Genomic DNA, 18,261 nt, shown 5'->3' on the forward strand with positions numbered 1-18,261 from the left:
AGAAGAATCTCAATGATTTTCGTGCCTGGGCTGGCTTCAAACCAAGATTCTCAGATCTCCGCCTTCTGAGTAGCTAGGATTACAGGCATGCACCACTGGTGCCTTGCTCTTAGCTCATTTTTATGCTTTGTGGCTTCCTCCCCTTCACTCACCATAAGTTTATTTTCTCAACAGTAACCCAAATGATCTTGCTAAAACTTAAGATGATGATGTCATAGCGCTTACTCTTCTGCTCAAACCCTCCAGTGGCTTGCCATCTCTCTCAGTGTAAAGAACCAGGTTCTTTATGAACTGAAGACTATCTCTGCCCTTATCTCCATCTGTACTTGCCCTGGCTCATTCCTTTCCAGCCATACAAGTTGTTCCTCTCCTCTTCACTTCTGCACATAGAATCACTTTGCTTAGACCATTATTCATCCAAATCTCTGCATAGCTCACTTCTTCATCTCCAGATCTTGGCTCCCATGTCAACTACTATGGCTGCTTTGGCCATATAATCTAAAAATGTCACCACTTCCTTCCATTTCTTATTTCTACGTAGTCCTTATGATCTAATTCATTATGTATTTTACTCATTTGTTTACTTATCAACATTTTCTTTTTTTGGGGGGGAGGTCTGGTCATGGGGCCTGAACTCTGGGCCTGAGTGCTGTCCCTCAGCTATTCGGCTCAAGGCTAGCGCTCTACCACTTGATCCACAGCGCCACTTCCGGCTTTTTTCTTTTTGCTTATGTGGTGCTGAGGAATCAAACCCAGGGCCTCAGGCATGCAAGGCAAGCACTCTACCACTGAACCACCTTCCCAGCCCCACTTATTAACATTTTCTTCTTTCTTCTTCCTAATATATAAGCAACTTGACACATGAGAACACATTTTTTTTCCTTTGGACCTTCGCTTTTCTATAGTGTTTGTAGCATACTGCAGATAATATTTATATGTTTTAAGGATAAATCCAATGGTTAATGCCCCAAAGCCATAAAATCTCAATAGCTATTCTATTTTCCCTAAAAATTATGTTTAGCCATGTTAAGCAATGTAGTTCACCATTTTCTACAATGAGATTATGCATCAAAATAAAGAGCCAACAGCACAGATATACTCTGAACAGGAATGCAAATTTTGCAAATGGGAAAATCCTACAAAGTTCTGTCTAAAATGCATAAGGAAAAAGCCAAACAGTATAAGGAAGTAGTCACATAAGAGTTCAAATTAGCCATCATTAGAATATATTGCTTTCCTGAGCTAATGTATAAAAATTGTACTTAGATGACTGAGCTCAATTGATACTTGAGAAAACAAGAAGACCAAGCATAATATATAAAATAATGATTTTCATATGGTCCTCGAAATCAGGCACAAATGTAAAAGAGTTCCTAAGGTGGCAAGTAAGTGAGAATGACTATGTTTTCATTGATTCACTGTTTTGGGAGAACTTCCAGATAGAGATAACAGGGAGGACATATTCAGAGCCTGGCAGAGAGAGACAGAGAGAGAGACAGACAGACAGAGACAGAGACAGACAGAGACAGAGACCCGGACAGAGAAAGAGAGAGAGACAGAGAGGCAGATATCCTTGAAGGTCTGCTTGAGTGGTGTACTACTTAAGACATGCATATTAAGAAAATAACAAGACTAGGGAAAGAGGTAACCCCAAAGGGTTAGAAATAACAATGCTTGGTGGTCACAAAGGACTAGAATGGTGCTTGATCCGAACTATCCAGATTGGAAAACCTCATAATTCATGAAGCATTGGGTAAAGTACTTAGAAAGGTCCTGTCTCGGTAATGGAGAAGAATTAGCACTAGACTAAACAGTACTCTGAACCTGTCCAACAAATCATAAGAGCAAGACCCAAAAGGATGAAACTGTTCCAAGTAACTTAACAGTCTCCTAGAACAAAGCTCAAGAATATTTATAGGAGTACAAAAATATACACTACCCAACAAGGTAAAATTCACAAGATCTGGCATCCAATCAAAAATTACCAGGTGTGTGAAGAAATCAGGAAAATACTACTCATAATGAGGAAAAAAGAAAATCCATCAATCAAAGAACTGACACTACAAGAAATGTTAAAGGGTTTCCTTTAGGCACAAGGAAAAAATGATACCAGATGGAAATATGGGCCTACACAAAGGAATGAAGAACATCAAAAAGGTAAATAAATAGGGAAGATATACCAGACTTTTTTCTTATTATTTAAAACTCTAAAATATATACAAGTAAAAGTCATGACAACAAAACCATAAAGGACAAAAGGGGATAAATGAAAACTTGATCGGAAGAAATTTTCCCTGATGATGTAAATTATAGTCTAATTTTTTTTCATTTCCAGGTTTTGAATTGCTATATGTTCTTCTGCAGAAGTATAATATACTTCAGTGCTGTGTCATATGCCCTTTTACCTTTCAGAAAGCTCAGATGAGTTTCCAACAGTTTATCCTGTTTTCCCTCTTCTTTTTATCTATTTGCTAAGTCTGCATGAGTTGCTCCCTTTTATTTTCTCATTGCTTTCTGTCTTAGACTTTTAAAAAATCTTCTAAGTCAGAAGCTGGTGGCTCATTTCTGTAATTCTAACTACACCAGAGGCTCTGAGGATCTTGGTTCAAAGCCAGCCCAGTTTTAAAAAGACAGTTGGTTTAAAGTCCTTGTTTAATAAGCTTCCTGTATATATGTTTCTTCACAACACTTTCTGTTAGCTTCTATGAATCAGTCATAATTACTTGCTTTTTTGAAAGCTTTGTAATTTTTGGTTGGAAACATCACATTATAAATATTGTGATGCAGTAACTCTGGAAATCAGATTCTCCTCCTCTAAATTTCTTGTTTTCTGTGATTTCACTCTTTAGTGACTTAACTGTCTTTTATAAAGGTTACATTCGCTGTCATATGTGTTTTCTCAAATCTCTTTTCCTTCAGTTTCATGGTCATCTAGTGGTGTGACGGAGATTTCTTTAAACATCTGGAGGCCAGAAAATGAAAGGAAATAAAATACTTTCAAGGTCTTTGTAGATGAGAATAGATCTGTGTGTGGCAACCCTTCCGTACCCAACCAAGCCACTGAAAACTCAGCCTTCACTTCGTGCTTACTGACTTAGTCATGCACAGACATAAACTTCAGGAATTCACAGGTATTTTTTAACATGCTTTTGGCTCTGAGTTAGTGTTAGATATCAATATCTTGATTTTCTGGGCTATGTGAGATCTTTCGGTTGCTTCTATTCTCAAACCTATTCCCTAAGTTTTTCCTCTGGTCTGTTATTTGCTCCACTTATTGTCTTTTTGCCTCAGGTGTAAGCAATTCTCTTATTTGCCTTTCCTTGTTTTAAAGTACGTTCTTCTTGTAGCTCCTTCTGCCTTTTGAGAGCTATGTGTTAGGTCAAAGACAAATTCTATACAGCAATTTTTGACTGCTCTGTAGTAGGAAAAAAACAAACACAATTCCTTAAGAATAATGTCTGCTTCTGCCTTTTTTCTGGAACCAAGGATCTAAACCAGGAACATGGGCTACCATCTTCTAGACTGCCATCGTGCTAGTTAGTGATCAGTATTACACATGAGTAACTTAAAATGCCACAGCTGTCTCCTGATTATGTTTTGGTTGTCATTTTTCCTTGTAAACCTGTGGTTTACTAGTTATACATTTGTTTTACTATCTTGCATAATTGTAATAATGCTGATTCAAACCATTATGGCCATTTTCAACATTTCTTGAGAGCAAAGTACACAGGAATTTCCTAACGTGTCACTTTCAAGAATGTGTGTGCTGGTACTAGGACTTGAACTCAATATCTGGGCACCGTCCCTTACCTTTTTTGCACAAGGTTGGTGCTCTACCACTTGAGCTATAGCTCTACTTCTGACTTGTTGCAGATTAACTGGAGATAAGAGTCTTAGGGATTTTCCTGTCCTGGCTGGTTTCAAACTGTAGTCCTCAGGTCTCAGTCTCTTGAGAATTTAGGATTACAGTCAGGCATCAGTGGCAGCTGGCTAAAGTGTCACATTAAAAATGTATGTATGTAAACTTATAACTTAATGTTTTAATTGTAACACTCTAATAAAAACTGGCAAAAAAATTTTTAAAAAGCAAGACACACTTACCTGGGACCTAGAATGTCACCAGGAAGGTAACATGTGAGCTGGGTATAGAAGATTGTAGTAGTTGCTATAAGACAGGGGGTAAAAAAATTGCATGAATAATTTATGAAGGAATCAAAGAGCCCAGCAAGATCTGGAGACCAGGGTGTTTTCTGGCTTGTGGGGCAGACTCCTCTCTGCCACTGGGGGGGGGGGGTCTTTAACAAACTGGTATGGTAGGAATTATGGGCTGGGGCTCCATGCATACTTAATTTTTTTCAAAATAAAGTACATAATTTCAAAAAAAGTATGTATGTATGTATGCATATATACATATATATTCAACTTGTTGGACTTTTTCTTGGGAATTATATAGTTTTAATTTTTCCATGCAAAAAAAATGCTACACAGTTCTTTAATTTTGTTTTACTCTAATTTATCTTTTTTTTGTAGGTCATGGGGCTTGGACTCTGGGCTTGGGTTCTGTCCTTGCACTCTTCAGCTCAAGGTGAGCTCTTTACCGCTTGAGCCACAGTACCACTTCTGGTTTTCTCATGGTTTTATTGGAGATAAGAGTGTCATGGACTTCTGTTTGGGCTAGCTTTGAACTGTGATCCTCAGATCTCAGCCTCCTGAGTAGCTAGGGTTACAGGCACCAGCCACCAGTGGCCAGCTATAAATCATATTCTTTTTTTTTTTGCCAGTCCTGGGGCTTGAAGTCATGGCCTGGGCACAGTCCCTGAACTTATTTTGCTCAAGGCTAGCGCTCTACCACTTGAGTCACAGTGCCACTTCCAGCTTTTTCTGTGTATATGGTACTGAGAAATTGAATCCAGGGCTTCATGCATGCTAGGCAACTACTCTATCACTGAGCCATATTCCCAGCCCTATTAATCACATTCTTAAAAAGAGTTATTGGCTGATTACACCTGTAATCCTGACTCAGGTGGCTGAAACCTAAGAATTGCAGTTCAAAGCCAGCCCAGGCAGGAAAGTCCATGAGACTCTTATCTCCAAATAAGTAGCCAAAAACATGACCCAAGTGGAGTTGTAGCTTAAGCGATAGAGTGCTACCCTTGAGCAAAAGAAGTCAGGGACAGAGCTCATGAGGTCAAGCCTCAGGACTGGCACAAAAAGGACTTCTTTTCCTGTGATATATTTCTAGTGTTTAGAAATATAATCCTGAGGGCTGGGAAGGTGGCTCAGTGGTAGAGTGCTTGCCTTGCATGCCTTAGGCCCTAGGTTCGATTCCTCAGTACCATGTAAGCAAAAAGAAAAAAAAGCCGGAAGTGGTGCTGTGGCTCAAGTGGTAGAGTGCTAGCCTTGAGCTGAAGAGCTGAGGGACAGCGCCCAGGACCAGAGTTCAAGCCCCATGACCGGACCCCGCCCCCAAAAGAAAAGAAATATAATCCTGACATCTTACTTATTAGTTCTTGGAGTTCTTTTGTATATTCCTTATAATTTCTATGTAGACAATTTTGCTGTCTTCTTGTATAGGCAGTTTTGTTTTATTTATTCCTTTCTAATCTGTGTATCTTTTATTTCCTATTCTTATGTCATTATTCTATTTCCAATTCAATATTGAATAAAAAGGTGAGAAAAGACATTACTCTCTTATTCTCAATGGTAGGAGGAAAGCATTAAGTCTTTCAATGTGGTATCTCATTTTAAGTTGTAATGATTTTATCAATGCTCTTTACGAGGTTGAATAAGTTTTCTTCTATTCCTATTTTGTTTAGAGCTTTCAATCATAATGGATATTGGATTATTGCACTAAGTGATATAATTAAATTTTCTTATTATTATGGTGTTTTTTCTAAAACATACATTTCTGGTTGTTTTTTTTTTGGGGGGGGGTCCGGTCATGGGGCTTGAACTCTGGGCCTGGGCGCTGTCCCTCAGCTCTTCAGCTCAAGGCTAGTGCTCTACCACTTGAGCCACAGCACCACTTTCCAGCTTTTTTCTTTTTGCTTATGTGGTGCTGAGGAATCGAACCCAGGGCCTCATGCATGCAAGGCAAGCACTCTACCACTGAGCCATCTTCCCAGCCCCACATTTCTGTTTTTAAAGAAAACATACTATTAGTTCTTTGGGCCATCATTATTGCATATATTAATTTGCTCAGGCTAATATACCAAGACCCTTCAGCCATTTATTTCTTCAGAGTTCTGGAAGCTAACAATTTGTGGTCAAGGTACTGATATATTTGGTTTCTGGTAAGGCTTTTCTTCCTAAATTGTAGTTGTCCTACTTTCTGCCCCAACTGGCTTCACATTGTGATTCTTAGATCTCAGCATCCTGAGAAGTAGGATTACACCTGTGGGTCAGCAGCATTCAGCAACAATTTTCTTTTGACATCTTTTCTTGGACCCACAGATTATTTAGAAGGTGTTTGTAAGTTTCTAAATATTTTTTCAATTTCCCTGTTATATTTGTAATATTGGCTTTTAATGATTGGTTTTTAATTCTATTAGGAGCACAAATTCAAGCAATTGTTTTTCAGATCTTTTTATAACCCAAGATGAGACGTTCTGAGCACTTGATGAAATATGTTTATTCTGCTTTGGGGTTACTACTCTATAAATGTCAATCAGGCCTAGTTGGTTGTGTTATTTTATGTTTTCATATGTTATTTCAACTAATTCTATTGATGGCTAGGAGGGAACTGTTGGAATCTAATTATATTTGTGAATTAGACTATTTTTACTTGTCTGCCTTCCTTATTTTTGCTTCACATATATTGAAATTCCATTGTTAGTTGCATATACATTAAAAATATTTATATCTTGGTTAATTGATTCTTTTATTATTATGTAATATTCTTTATTATCTATGGTTATTTTCTTTGTTCTAGAGTATATTTTGTCTTATATTAATAACACTACAGCATTTGTTTCATTGCTATTTTCATGGGATAATATTTTCAAATACTCTTTGTGCCATTTCTGGGGCTTGGACTCAAGGCCTGGGTGCTGTTCCTGGGCTTTTTTGCTTGAGGCTAATGCTCTACCACTCAAGACACAGTTCTACTTCTGACTTTTCTGGTGCTTAATTGGAGATAAGTATTTCACAAACTTTCCTCTCCAAGCTGGCTTCAAACCATGATCCTTATATATCAGCCTCTTGAGTAGCTAGGGTTACAGGTGTGAGCCACTGATGCCTGGCTTTTATTTGTAACTTAAATTTATCATTTATATTTGAGACAAATTCCTTTCTTGTTCTTTTCTTGACTCAAAATCTCACTATGTATCCTATCTCAGGCTGACAACCTTCCTGCCTAGATTGAATCAAATTTCTTTCTTCTTCTTCTTCTTTTCAGTCATGGGGCCTGAACTCTGAGCCTCGGCACTGCCCCTCAGCTATTCAGCTCAAGGCTAGCACTCTACCACTTGAGACACATCACCACTTGCAGTTTTCTGAGTGGCTTATTGGAAATAAGAGTCTCGTGGACTTTCATGCCCAGGTTAGCTTTGAACCACGATCCTCAGATTTCAGCCTCCTGAGTAGCTAAGATTATAGGTGTGAGCCACTGGCGTCCAGCTGAATCAAATTTCTTACAGACAGATTATCCCTTAGTAGGATGTAAGTGTAGGTGAGTTTATAAATAATGGTGGGGGGCGCATCTTGATAGAAACAAAAGAAAGTAGAGAATGCAGGAGAAAGAGAAGATAGGGAAAAGAGAGAGAAACACAAAGAGGTCCTATTTGGGGACTTCTGATTCACCAGCAAGAAATATTTAACAAGATTTCTCACAAGAAAATGACTTTGAAGTCAAATTTTCCATTTAAAAGGCTCAAGTGGAAATCCTAACCTTGCCTTCATTGTAAGCAGAGAAAAGTGGAAAGATTAACTGTTGAATAAATTTCAACACAGTATCAAAATGATGGCTCAAGAATATTGGAAGACAATGGATCTGCCTTGGACTAGAAGAATATGTATTTTTCTATTCTAGACGTCAACAAGTTATTGTTTAGGTTATATATTCTTTCAGTTATAATAGAAAATCTAACTTAAATTGACTTAGGAAGCAAAGGAGAGTATTAGGTTACAAAAAAGAGAAGTTTGGAGGTAGTGTACCTTCAGTCTAAGTTTATTTTAGGTGCAGCAATGAATCAGGGCATGAGTCTTTGCTACCTGTTAGCTCTGCCATCCATCCATTTGGCTGACTACATTCTTAGACAAACTTGCACTTCGAGGAGATTTAAAGAATAGTTCTGTAGCTCCAAACTTTGCCTATTTCTTGTTTTATTCCAATAGAGAAAACAAGAGTTTTTTCCCTGGGATACTAATCATTTGAGCTAATATAATTCTTGAAATATGGTCAAGAGAATGCAATCTCTGAAAGCCTTAGCCTGAGGTCATAAGCTATGTCCCTGAGTAAAGTGGAACTTGGAAGCTAGAAGCACATAGACCAAATGTGAGCCATATCATAATTTCCCACAAGGAAACTGGGATATGATCACCAGAAGAAGGTTAACAATATGCTGATAGCCTAGAGTCAGAAAACTATCCCACAGCCAGGCACTTGTGGATTACGCCTATAGTGCTAGCTATTCAGGAGGCTGAGATTTGAGGATGGTGGTTCAAATCCAGCCAGGGCAGGAAAGTCTGTGAGACTCTTATCTCCAATTAACCCACCAGAAAACTAGAAGTGGTGCTCTGGCTCCAAGTGGTAGAGTGCTGGCTTTGAGCTGACGAGCTCAGGGACAGTGCCCAGGCCCAGAGTTCAAGCCCCATGACCAAAAAAATATAAAATCAAAAAATCAAATTATTCTGCATAAATGATTAACAAAATGGCACTTACTTTTTCCCATAACTCAGAAAACATTTTCATATGGCTTGAAATTTAAAGGATACAGGAGCAGTTTTTCCTGGTAATCATATGATCCATAAAGCCTTTAGAACTTAAGTCATCTTTTATAAGTTAGTAAATGGATTGAATAAGCAATACCAAAGCCACCACCTGTGTTTCTCTGGAATCTGAAATAGCAACTCCAAACATATAGAACAGTATTGGGAAGAAGAAGAATAGTAAAATAGAGACTTCTCAGGGAAATTAGAAAGGTACTCAGGTTGTCATTGAGTGAATAGCTACACCAAGCACTCACATATATTACCCATTTTCCGGACTATAAAGAAGGTAGTGATACTTTGTTTTTTTCATCTCCCTAGGGAAGTGATAAGGAACATTGTGAGAAATACCTTGAATTATTTACATGCATGACCTAAGAATTCCCGGCCACGTTAGCCTAGGAATAAGAATAGGTGTAAGGGTATATGTGTGTATATGTGTGTAGCATGTGAATATGCATATTTATACAATACATACATATATGTACATACATCTACATACATACATATATAAAGAACAATCTGACTAAAGATGAACTCTCTTTAAACAATTAACATGCACTGTAACAAAAAGAATATTAGGAAGTTGAAATCTGTCTGGGATTTAAGCATTCGGGAAGGAGGAGAGAGGGTAGATAGTCAAATACTTTTATACACTTGTGTGAAAACAGAAAAAGGAAACTTGTTACACGATGGAATAGAAGAAACCCTAGGTCTCCTTGGCACAGGCTGAAATTTTCTTAGTAGAGACCCAGAAACACAAATCAAAGAAAGATTGGACAAATGGGATTGCATGAAATTGCAGAGCTTCTGCATGGCAAAGGATATAGCTAGCAAGATCAATAGAAAGCCCACGGATTTGGAGAAGATCTTCACTAGCCATACAACTGATAAGGGTCTCATATCTAAAATATACCTGGAACTCAAAAAATTAAATCCCCCAACAACAAATCCTCAAAGAAACAACTGCCCAATAAATAAGTGGGTTAAAGACTTAACAGAGAAACTTCGCTGAAGAGGAAAGAAGGATGGCCAATAGACCCGTGAAGAAATGCTCAACCTCCCTAGCCATAAAAGAAATGCAAATCAAAACAACATTGAGATACCACCTTACCCCAGTTAGAATGGCTATAATCAAGAACTCTAATAACAACAGATGCTGGATGGCATGTGGACAGAAGGGAACCTACTGCATTGTTAGTGGGAGTGTAAACTTGTTCAACCACTTTGGAAAGTAGTATGGAGGTTCCTCAAAAGACTCCACATAGAGCTCCCCTATGACCCAGCAATCCCACTTTGGGGCATTTACCCAAATGATCACAAACAAAGTTATCAGCACAACTATGTTTATTGCAGCATTATTTACCATAGCTAAGATATGGAACCAGCCCAGATGCCTGTCAGTAGATGAACGGATCAAGAAAATGTGGTATATATACACAATGGAATTTTATTCCTCTGTCAGAAAGAATGACATTGCCCCATTTGTTAGGAAATGGAAAGACTTGGAAAAATTATATTAAGTGAAGTAAGCCAGGCCCAAAGAAACATAGGTCCCATGGTTTCCCTTATTTGCAGTAACTAGTATATGTCTGAGACAAACAGAAACTGTCAGATAAGTTGATGTTAAGCGAAATGAACCCCAAGATAAAGGTTCAAATGTTTTTTTTTCTTTCTTGCAATTGTTTCCAACATATTTATAAGATGATTTCTTTGTTGCTTTGTATGTACCTCCCCCAGGGTAAAAGCCCTGCTTTCACTGTATTTGATGTTGATATAATTTGTGGAGGGGAAGAGAAAAACAAGCTGTTTAAACAGGGATACAGGTGGACCCATTACAACAATGAGATGTACAGGACGTTATGTCGAAAAAAAGAACTTTACAACTTTGGCAGTGTGGGGGGTGGGGGTAGGGGTGGAGAGGAGAAAGGATGGTAAGGGGAAACAAAGGAGGAGGCAACAATGCTTGATAAGAAATGGACTCATCATCTTGCCCATGTAATTGTAACCCCTCTGTATGGTATTTTCACAATAATAAAATAAAATAAACATGATATGTTTATTTTGTCAATAAAAAAATAAAAAGGAAATGGAGAGACTGGTTTGCGAATGGGAGAGAGACGGAGAGATGACAGTAGAGGGTAATTATTATAAAAAATTGTATACATCTATAAATTTTTTCAAATGAAACCTCCTTGTGTAACTAATTGATGTCAGCTTTAAAAAATAATAAGGTTGTACAAAAATCACAAAGATAGAATTTCTAGCACTGTTATCTTAGTCATTCAAAATAAATGTAATGTCATTTATATTTATGGAGTGCCAGCTATTTCATAGAGCCCCCATGGATGACTCATTTATCCTCTGAGGACCAGCCTTCTGGATATCATGTATGTATATCTTATCATTCTTTATTTTGATACAAATTACAGTGAATGTAAATAATTTCAGAGAAGTATGGACATTTTAATAATACCAATCCTTAATGCCTGAACATGGGAGATCTTTCCATCTCTTCCATGTTTTTCAGTTTCTTTCTTCAGTTTTTATAGGTTTTGTTGAAGAAATTATTCCTTTCCTTGGCTAAATTTATTCACGTGTGTGTGTGTGTTTACACATTGTGTGTGCATGTGTGCTAGTACTGGGAACTAAAGTGCTTATACTCTCACTAGGCTATTGCAATCATACACAACACTCTACCACTTGAGCCACACCTCTACTTCCAGTTTTTTTTTGCTAAGTAATTGGAGCTAAAGTCTCCCAGATCTAGCTTCTGGAAAAACAATGTTTAGCTTTACTCTTCAGGGCTGGGAATGTCACTTAGAGTGCTTGCCTAGCATGCACGAATCCCTGGGTTTGATTCCTCAGTACCACATAAACAGAAAAAGCCAGAAGTAGCGCTGTGGTTCAAGTGGTAGAGTGCTAGTTCAGGGATAGTCCCCAAACCCTGAGTTCAAGCCCCAGAACTGGCAAAAAAATTACTCTTCAGTAACAGTGATCTTCAACATGTGGCTTTTAGGATTTTTGCTTGTTTGCAGTACTGGAAAATTGTTGTGAACCCTGGCATATGCTAGACAAATACTGTACCATTGAGCCACATTCCCAGTCCAACAAATGGTATTTTAAGAATATACTATGTCGAATTTGAAAAATCAATGAACTTTGCATCTTCTTTTACAGCAAAATCCATTGTTCTAATGGAATAGAATTGAAGGCCCAGAAATGAACCCACAGACCTATAGTCACCTAATCTTTGATAAGGGAGCCAAAAATACAGGATGGAAGAAAGACAGCCCCTTCAACAAACGGTGACAGCAGAATTGGCTATACACGTGCAGAAAACCCTCCACCAAAATCAATTCCAAATGCATCAAAGACCTAAATGTAAGACCAGATACCCTGAAAATATTACAGGAATGGATAGAGGAAACATTAGGGCTCCTTGGCACATGTTGAAACTTCCTAAGATCCAGAATTACAACAAATCCAAGAAAGTCTGGATAAATGGGATTGCATCAAACTGAAGGGTTTCTGCATGGCAAAGGACATTGTTAGCAAGATAAATAGAAAGCTCCAGAATATGAGAATATCTTTACTAGCTATTCATCAGACATATATATATATATAGAGAGAGAGAGAGAGAGAGCTCAAAAAAATTAAATCACCCCAAAACAAACCTTCAAAATAAAACAACCCCATTAATAAGTGGGCTAAACACTTAAAGAAAGACTTCTCCAAAGAAATAAGAAATTCCAATAGACACACGAAGAAATGTTCAACATCTGTGGCCATAAAGGAAATTCAAATCAAAGCAACATTGAGATTTCACCTCACCCCAATTAGAATGGCTATTATCAAGACAACTTATAATAACAGATGCTAGTGCAGATGTCACTAAACTCTTGGTGGGAATGTAAACTTGTTCAACCACTCTAGAAAGCAGTATGGAGGCTCCTCAAAAGACCTTCCTTATGACCTAGCTATCCCACTCCTGGACATTTGCCCAAATGACTACAAACCAGCCTGCACCAAAGCCCCACAACCCTGTTCACTTCAGCATTATTTACCATAGCTAAGAGATGGAACCAACCCAGATGCCCCTCATGGATAAATAGATTAAGAAAATGCATACACACAAAAACACACACACACACACACACACACACAGGAATTCTATACTTCCACCAGAAAAATGACACTACCCCATTTGTAAGGAAATGGAAAGACTTGGGAAAAAATTATATTAAGTGAAGTAGGCCAGACCCAAAGAAAAATTGACTGCCTGTTTTCCCTAGAATATGTCTAAAAATCTACAAGTTAGCCAAGTGCTGGTGGCTCATGCCTGTAATCCTAGCTACTCAGGAAGCTGAGATCTGAGGATCATGGTTCAAAGCCATCCTGGGCAGGAAAATCCGAGAGACTCTTATCTCCAATTAATCACCAGAAAACCGGAAATGGTGCTGTGGCTCAAGTAGTAGAGTGCTCGCCTTGAGCTGAAGAGCTCAGGGACAGCACCCAAACCCAGAGTTCAAGCCCCAGGACCAAGCCCCGCCCCCAAAAAAGTAATCCACAAGTGAATCCAATGGATAGTAAAAAAACAAAAAAACAAAAAACCAAATAATTACCACCTTTGTCCCTCCATTTCTGTGCCCTCCTTACCCTCAAAAACAGATGAACAAGACAAAAAAAAGAAAGCAACAATACCAACATAAACATGCATATTTAAAACATAGGACAATTGTTAACTTACACTCTTAAAATGCTAAATGCTCTATCCTTGGTCTTCATTCAAGAAGACTGTGAGAAGTACTTCTCATTTCCTGGTGCTCTCAAACAGACTTAAAGTCTGGAGCGAGCACAGATTATTCTTAATCCAGAACTCTTTCTTCAAATGAACTGAATGAATGATGGGAACTAAGTTAGATCATTGTTTATAGTCATTCGAGTAACAGGTTTAGAAAGGAACGTAATAGAAAATGAACAACTTCTACTTTGCTAAATGAAAAAGGCAACTCACATCAATTTACTGGAGAATGGAGATTCAGCCCTGCAGGTAAGGATCTAAGATACACACAGAAAATGTCAATGAAAGAAAAATCATTTCAGTACATAGCATCTTAGGTTCCAAGAGAATGTCCTGATTGGCATATTCATTTGCTTTCTATTTGAAAGCAAATCCCAGGGCAAACAGGAGCAGGTAAGGAAGCGTCCTCTAAATTTTTTCTCCCCAAAGACAAAACTGTCTAGTTCACTGGATGCAACAGTTCTGGGATTCATCACTAGGATCTCTACCATCCATCTCCATTGCACAGGTATGCCTAGCTTATTGATTGGTTGTCCATCAAATCTGAAACTAATCTATCTCATTGACAGGCCATGTCTCTCATGATATGCCTTCATTAGTTTGCTGAGAGGTGTTTGTCAATTTACTTTGAGCTAAATCACAGATTCCTCATAGAATTATAACACAGTAGAGTTGGATTTGACCTTTGTAGTCTCTTCTTTTAACCTCCAACTTAGTAAACAATTCTCTTCCACAATATCCTTTATGGTTTAAGATATGAAGTGTTTCCTCTCCTAAAGAAAAGGTGTTAAAGGTGTGGTCCCTAATAAAAACAGTTTAGAAGTGAAGACTTTGGGAAGTAATTTAATTGTGAGGACTCTGTTTTCAATGAATTAACCCATTTGATGAATCTATACTTTGATGCCATTATTGGAAGATAGATACTTTCAGAGGTCGGATAGGATCTAATTGGAGGAAACAGGTTATTGGAGGTATATCCTCTGGTGCCTTATCTTGTACCAGGCCCCTCCCTAAATCCCTTCAGTACTTCCAGGCTGATGTGAACTGAGCATCCTCCTTCACCACACCCTCCAGGCATCATGATGTTCTGCTTCATCACAGGCCTGTGGCAATAGAGATGGTCAGCATAGACTGAAACCATGAGTCAAGTATTTCCTTCCTTTAAATAGTTTTTCTCCAGTATTTGTCTCATTGAAGAGTAGCTTACTAAGACAATCTCCATACCTATAGGTCATTCAGAAGATCCTTAGATATCCCTGCTGACAGAGAGCTCACTAACCAGAGAAACAGGTTTATTTAGATTATGTTGTACTCTATTTCTTACTTTGGTATTTATGTAACAATTCAGATTTTCATTCAATCTTCATATTTTCATTGGAAAATTGGGTACTGATCTAAAAAGTCTTTGGTGGAGGTGGAAGAAAGACTTTTCATCCTTTAAACATTATTGTAATGGATGAAGGTGAATCACTAATTCTCATTCTCCTACTATATATTTCATAACAGACTCCTGATCTCCACAAATGTCCATCACCCACTACCAAGGGAAACAATCACATATACCCAAGTGACCCACAGGAAAGAGGACTTGTCATCTTCACTTGTTCTTGATTATTTCTGTCAATCAAGGTAATCCAAACCTTGCCAATGTTGATTTAGAAATAAAAATAAAGCTAATAAATATGTGACATACACACAGTGACTCTTTTTAGTACAATGGTAGAGGTATGTGATGTTGACTTAATTGGACTGAAGAGAAAGGACTTTTATGAGATAGAGAAACATTTCTCTTTTATTTATTAAACTTGAAGAAGAAAGTATATTTTCTCAGTATCAATACACATTTAGCTTCCAGGAAGAAAGCCATTCTAGCTACACATGTTGGTGCACATCTGTCAGCACAGCACTCAGGAGGCTGAGGCACAAGAATTAAAAGTTCAAGACCAGCTTGGGCTACATAATGAGTTCAAGGCCACAAAGGAAACCAAGAACTATCCTTAGTCATAAAGACTGACTTGAGATAATTAGAAAAAATAGTACTGGAGACCTGATGTACCATAACCAGAATCTACATTGTTTTGGAACTTACAGTTATATAGAGAAATTATTGTTCATATTGGTTTGTTTAGCTTTTTAATTTGATTAGGGTGGTGTAAGTGAACCAGAATTTAATGTTAAAAAGCGTGAAACCTCTTCACACAGTCGCAGAACCATTAAAAATTTGGACTTTGATTGGGACTCTAGATAATTTTCTTTGGCACCATACTAAGAAAGGATATTAGAATTTGTAGAATGCCCATTATTTGCAAGGCATTTTCTACCTCCCCCCCCCTTTTATTTGGTCGGTCATGGGGCTTGAACTCTGGGCCTGGACATTGTCTTTGAGCTTTGTTACTCAATGTTAGTGTTCTACCACTTGAGCCACAGTGCCACTTCTGGTTTTTTTGGTGGTTAATTGGAGATAAGAGAGTCACAGACTTTCCTGCCTGCACTGGCTTTGAACCATGATCCTCACATTTCAGCCTCCTGAGTAGCTTAGATTACAGATATGAGCCACCAGCTCCCAGCTAAGGCACTTTCTTATATTCCAAGTCTTAATGCTCATCGTGACCATGGGAAGCTAGTACATGTTTTCAGTCTGGAAAATGAGACTTGTTGAGATTAAGCCATTGCCTCCGATCACAGAGTTCAAAGATGCTAGAGTCACAAACAAATCTTAATCTGGTCGGTTCTGAACCAAATGTTCTTTCCATTATATTCCTTGCAAATCATTCTTTCCAGATTGTTCTAGGTCCTTAAGAAAACTAACCAAAACCTTATCACAAGACTCTTCTTTTACAACAGGTGCTGCTATACTGTAGTGATTAAAACATGAACTGTCAACTCACATATACATTGATTCAACTTCTATTGTTAGTCATCTCTAATTCTTTGCATTGAGGCAAACCTATACTATTTGCTGTCTCCAAGTTGTAAAATGACAACAATCACTTCACAATGTTGTGAAAATTAATAAGATAATGTATGAAATGTCTTGGAAATATATCAAATAGCATATGAGTCAAGAATAGAATGGAGAAATATTTTATAACTGATATTTGTTTTCAATACTTAGGTCATGATGATAATAAAAAGCATACTGAGATTAGTCTGTATTTTTGTATTGAATTCTATATACACCGTTTATTCCTTTATTGTCAGCACTCAGGGAAGAACATTCTGAAAACCTTGCCTTATAAACTTACATGAAGAAGTAAAAATATGTTACAATGAAAACCATAAAATCTTAAAGGAGGAAATTGAAGACATCAGAAGATGGAAAGCTCTCTTATGCACATTGGTTAGAAGAAAGCAATGCTACAGATATCACAAATACCAGACTTCATTTTTTTTGGTCGGTCGGTCATAGGGCTTGAACTCTGGGCTTGGACACTGTCCCTGTGCTCTTAGCTCAAGGCAGGCACTCTACTGCTTGAGCCACAGCGCCACTTCCCAATACCAGACTTTAAATTACACTAAAGAGCCATAGTAACAAAACAGCAGAGTACTGGCACAAAAACAAATATGAAGGCCAATGAAACAGAATAGAAGATCTGGAATAGGCACACAAACCTACAAGCATCTGACTTTTAACAAACAAACCCCAAAACACAGTTTGGACAAAAGATAGCCTCTTCAACAAATGGTGATGGGAAAACTAGATAATCACATGCAGAAGACTAAAAAGAGGTCCCCATCTCTCATTCTGAGTTAATAGCAATTCAAAGTAGATCAAAGATATTAATATAAGACCTTGAACTTAGGGCCCGGGCACTGTCCCTGAGCTTTGTTGATCAAGGCTAGTATGCTGCCACTTGAGCCACACCTCCTCTTACAGCTTTTTAGTGGTTAATTGGAGACAAGAGTCTCATGGACGTTCTTGCCCAGGATTCAAACCATGATTCTCAGATCTCAGCCTCTTGAGTAGCTATGATTATAAGCATGAGCCACCAACGCCTGTCTCTTAGTTATGGTTCTTGATATATTAATTACCACTATGAAAACTCTACTTTGATTTTTCTGATTATTCATATAAAATACAAATTAGTTGGTTATGGTTGAGCTCAGAGAAGTTTGGATGTAAGAAGTTGGAGACTGTGGGGCTGGGAAGGTGGCTCAGTAGTAGAGCGCTTGCCTTGCATGCCTGAGGCCCTGGGTTCGATTCCTCAGCACCACATAAGCAAAAAGAAAAAAGCCGGAAGTGGTGTTGTGACTCAAGTGGTAGAGCGCTAGCCTTGAGCTGAAGAGCTGAGGGACAGCGCCCAGACGCAGAGTTCAGGCCCCACAACTGGACCCAAAAAAAAAAAAAAAGTTGGAGATTGTATGTAGAGAAATAAAGAGATGGACATAAAAACTGATATATTTTTCAATCTCCTTGACTTGAATTGAGTCTGTGATTGGTATTTATGTTTCCCACAAGGTAAAATCAAGTGATTGTGACAGAAAATCAGTCTGAGCTTCTTGTCATAGTATTGAGACAGTAAGCTCAG

This window comes from Dipodomys ordii, unplaced genomic scaffold (genome assembly GCF_000151885.1).
Source record: "Dipodomys ordii isolate 6190 unplaced genomic scaffold, Dord_2.0 Scaffold38, whole genome shotgun sequence".
Lineage (NCBI taxonomy): Eukaryota > Metazoa > Chordata > Mammalia > Rodentia > Heteromyidae > Dipodomys > Dipodomys ordii.